This window comes from Osmerus mordax, unplaced genomic scaffold (genome assembly GCF_038355195.1).
Source record: "Osmerus mordax isolate fOsmMor3 unplaced genomic scaffold, fOsmMor3.pri Scaffold_88, whole genome shotgun sequence".
In the NCBI taxonomy this organism is placed as follows: Eukaryota; Metazoa; Chordata; class Actinopteri; order Osmeriformes; family Osmeridae; genus Osmerus; species Osmerus mordax.
In genome coordinates, this window is record NW_027120645.1 from 5,001 (window position 1) to 10,000 (window position 5,000).

Sequence of the window (5,000 nt, forward strand, 5' to 3'; positions counted from 1 at the left end):
CGGGGAGGCCGAGAGAGTAGTGTTGTTCCCCGGGGCTCCCAACTTTTGCAGTGTGAGAGTGTGTTTGACTTGTATTTTGTGGGTGTCAAATGCACCGTTTGGCGCCCGAACGTGTGATTTGGCTGGGGATGGTTTTGTTCTTCAAGTGAGGGCAAGGGGCAGCGGTGTGTGTGGTTATTTTCCCCGAAAAAAGTGTCCCCATTTCGGTGTGCGCGTTTGAAAATTTGTTTCGCTCGCAGCGTCGCGGAGATGCGCGTGCGCGTGGCAACCTTGACACCCCCGTGTTCCCTGGACCAGACCTTTCCAACGCCGCCTGAGTTAAGGTGCTACGACGTCCCTAAGTGGAGATGCCTCTAAATGAACACCTTTTCCCAACTTTGCACGTTTCCAGCTTGAGAGGAAAAGGGGCTTAAAATTCACAGTTATTCGCCCGAACGTGGATTTGGCTGGGGACGGTTTCTATATTCAAGTTGGGATGGGGGGCACCGAGGTGAGTGGTGTTTGTCCCCGAAAAAAGTGTCCCCATTTCGGTGTGCGCGTTTGAAAATTTGTTTCGCTCGCAGCGTCGCGGAGATGCGCGTGCGCGTGGCAACCTTGACACCCCCGTGTTCCCCTGGACCAGACCTTTCCAACGCCGCCTGAGTTAAGGTGCTACGACGTCCCTAAGTGGAGATGCCTCTAAATGAACACCTTTTCCCAACTTTGCACGTTTCCAGCTTGAGAGAAAAAGGGGCTTAAAATTCACAGTTATTCGCCCGAACGTGGGATTTCGCTGGGGACGGTTTCTAAGTTCAAGTGGGACGGGGGGCACCGAGGTGAGTGGTGGTTGTCCCCGAAAAAGCCCTCCCCTTTTCCGTAGCCCCGTTTAAAGTTTTGTTTGGGCTCCTGTTCAGCGGGGAAGCGCGTGCGCGTGGCAACCTTGACACCCCCGTGTTCCCCTGGACCAGACCTTTCCAACGCCGCCTGAGTTAAGGTGCTACGACGTCCCTAAGTGGAGATGCCTCTAAATGAACACCTTTTCCCAACTTTGCACGTTTCCAGCTTGAGAGGAAAAGGGGCTTAAAATTCACAGTTATTCGCCCGAACGTGGGATTTGGCTGGGGACGGTTTCTATATTCAAGTTGGGATGGGGGGCACCGAGGTGAGTGGTGGTTGTCCCCGAAAAAGCCCTCCCCTTTTCCGTAGCCCCGTTTAAAGTTCTGTTTGGGCTCCTGTTCAGCGGGGAAGCGCGTGCGCGTGGCAAACTTGACACCCCCGTGTTCCCCTGGTCCAGACCTTTCTAACGCCGCCTGAGTCAAGGTGCTACGACGTCCCCAAGTGGGGATGCCTGTAGATGAGCACATTTTCCCAACTTTGAATGTAAGTTTCCAGTATCATTGAAAATGTGGCCTCAAACGAGCAGTTTTGCCCCCGAACGTGGGATTTGGCTGGGGACGGTTTCTATATTCAAGTTGGGATGGGGGGCACCGAGGTGAGTGGTGGTTGTCCCCGAAAAAGCCCTCCCCTTTTCCGTAGCCCCGTTTAAAGTTTTGTTTGGGCTCCTGTTCAGCGGGGATGCGCGTGCGCGTGGCAACCTTGACACGCCCGTGTTCCCCTGGACCAGACCTTTCTAACGCCGCCTGAGTTAAGGTGCTACGACGTCCCTAAGTGGAGATGCCTGTAAATGAACACCTTTTCCCAACTTTGCACGTTTCCAGCTTGAGAGGAAAAGGGGCTTAAAATTCACAGTTATTCGCCCGAACGTGGGATTTCGCTGGGGACGGTTTCTAAGTTCAAGTTGGGATGGGGGGCACCGAGGTGAGTGGTGGTTGTCCCCGAAAAAGCCCTCCCCTTTTCCGTAGCCCCGTTTAAAGTTTTGTTTGGGCTCCTGTTCAGCGGGGAAGCGCGTGCGCGTGGCAACCTTGACACGCCCGTGTTCCCCTGGACCAGACCTTTCTAACGCCGCCTGAGTTAAGGTGCTACGACGTCCCCAAGTGGGGATGCCTGTAAATGAACACCTTTTTCCCAACTTTGAATGTAAGTTTCCAGTATCATTGAAAATGTGGCCTCAAACGTGCAGTTTTGCCCCGAACGTGGGATTTGGCTGGGGACGGTTTCTAAATTCAAGTTGGGATGGGGGGCACCGAGGTGAGTGGTGGTTGTCCCCGAAAAAGCCCTCCCCTTTTCCGTAGCCCCGTTTAAAGTTTTGTTTGGGCTCCTGTTCAACGGGGATGCGCGTGCGCGTGGCAAACATGACACGCCCGTGTTCCCCTGGACCAGACCTTTCTAACGCCACCCTGAGTTAAGGTGCTACGACGTCCCCAAGTGGGGATGCCTCTAAATGAAGCCAATTTCTCCTATTTGAATGCACTCTCCCAGCCCAGAGAGGCATGTGCCTTAAAATTCACAGTTATTCACCCGAACGTGGGATTTTGTTGAGGACGGTTTCTAAATTCAAGTTGGAACAGGGGGCACCGACGTGAGTGGTGTTTGTCCCCGAAAAAGCTCTCCCCTTTTCCGTAGCCCCGTTTAAAGTTTTGTTTGGGCTCCTGTTTAGCGGGGATGCGCGTGCGCGTGGCAACCTTGACACGCCCGTGTTCCCCTGGACCAGACCTTTCTAACGCCGCCTGAGTTAAGGTGCTACGACGTCCCTAAGTGGAGATGCCTGTAAATGAACACCTTTTCCCAACTTTGAATGTAAGTTTCCAGTATCATTGAAAATGTGGCCTCAAACGAGCAGTTTTGCCCCCGAACGTGGGATTTGGCTGGGGACGGTTTCTAAATTCAAGTTGGGATGGGGGGAACCGAGGTGAGTGGTGGTTGTCCCCGAAAAAGCCCTCCCCTTTTCCGTAGGCCCCGTTTAAAGTTTTGTTTGGGCTCCTGTTCAGCGGGGATGCGCGTGCGCGTGGCAAACATGACACGCCCGTGTTCCCCTGGACCAGACCTTTCTAACGCCACCTGAGTTAAGGTGCTACGACGTCCCCAAGTGGGGATGCCTCTAAATGAAGCCAATTTCTCCTATTTGAATGCACTCTCCCAGCCCAGAGAGGCATGTGCCTTAAAATTCACAGTTATTCACCCGAACGTGGGATTTTGTTGAGGACGGTTTCTAAATTCAAGTTGGAACAGGGGGCACCGACGTGAGTGGTGTTTGTCCCCGAAAAGCTCTCCCCTTTTCCGTAGCCCCGTTTAAAGTTTTGTTTGGGCTCCTGTTTAGCGGGGATGCGCGTGCGCGTGGCAACCTTGACACGCCCGTGTTCCCCTGGACCAGACCTTTCTAACGCCGCCTGAGTTAAGGTGCTACGACGTCCCTAAGTGGAGATGCCTGTAAATGAACACCTTTTCCAACTTTGAATGTAAGTTTCCAGTATCATTGAAAATGTGGCCTCAAACGAGCAGTTTTGCCCCCGAACGTGGGATTTGGCTGGGGACGGTTTCTAAATTCAAGTTGGATGGGGGGAACCGAGGTGAGTGGTGGTTGTCCCCGAAAAAGCCCTCCCCTTTTCCGTAGCCCCGTTTAAAGTTTTGTTTGGGCTCCTGTTCAGCGGGGATGCGCGTGCGCGTGGCAAACATGGACACGCCCCGTGTTCCCCTGGACCAGACCTTTCTAACGCCACTGAGTTAAGGTGCTACGACGTCCCCAAGTGGGGATGCCTCTAAATGAAGCCAATTTCTCCTATTTGAATGCACTCTCCCAGCCCAGAGAGGCATGTGCCTTAAAATTCACAGTTATTCACCCGAACGTGGGATTTTGTTGAGGACGGTTTCTAAATTCAAGTTGGAACAGGGGGCACCGACGTGAGTGGTGTTTGTCCCCGAAAAAGCTCTCCCCTTTTCCGTAGCCCCGTTTAAAGTTTTGTTTGGGCTCCTGTTTAGCGGGGATGCGCGTGCGCGTGGCAACCTTGACACGCCCGTGTTCCCCTGGACCAGACCTTTCCAACGCCACCCGAGTCAAGGTGCTACGACGTCCCTAAGTGGGGATGCCTGTAGATGAGCACATTTTCCCAGCTTTGAATGTAAGTTTCCAGCATCATTGAAAATGTGGCCTCAAACGTGCAGTTTTGCGCCCGAACGTGGGATTTTGTTGAGGACGGTTTCTAAATTCAAGTTAGCATAAGGGGCACACGTGTGAGTTGTTATTTTCCCAGGATTGATGGTTTCCAATTCGGTAGCTCCGTTTAAAGTTTTGTTTTGGCCCCTGTTTAGCGGGGATGCGCGTGCGCGTGGCAAACTTGACACGCCCGTGTTCCCCTGGACCAGACCTTTCCAACGCCACCCGAGTCAAGGTGCTACGACGTCCCTAAGTGGGGATGCCTGTAGATGAGCACATTTTCCCAGCTTTGAATGTAAGTTTCCAGCATCATTGAAAATGTGGCCTCAAACGTGCAGTTTTGCGCCCGAACGTGGGATTTTGTTGAGGACGGTTTCTAAATTCAAGTTAGCATAAGGGGCACACGTGTGAGTTGTTATTTTCCCAGGATTGATGGTTTCCAATTCGGTAGCTCCGTTTAAAGTTTTGTTTTGGCCCCTGTTTAGCGGGGATGCGCGTGCGCGTGGCAAACTTGACACGCCCGTGTTCCCCTGGACCAGACCTTTCCAACGCCACCCGAGTTAAGGTGCTACGACGTCCCTAAGTGGAGATGCCTCTAAATGAAGCCAATTTCTCCTATTTGAATGCACTCTCCCAGCCCAGAGAGGCATGTGCCTTAAAATTCACAGTTATTCACCCGAACGTGGGATTTTGTTGAGGACGGTTTCTAAATTCAAGTTAGAATAAGGGGCACACGTGTGAGTTGTTATTTTCCCAGGATTGATGATTTCCAATTCGGTAGCTCCGTTTAAAGTTTTGTTTCGCTTCCCGTTTTCGTTGCGTAGCTCTGATTTGGCTGGGGATAGTTTTATACACTGCTTTAGAGTAAGACACATACGTGCGAGTTGTTTTCACATTGGAATTGACGATAGCCATTTCGGTGTTGACGTTTAACGTTTTCTTTCGCTTCCCGTTTCCGTTTTATCCAACC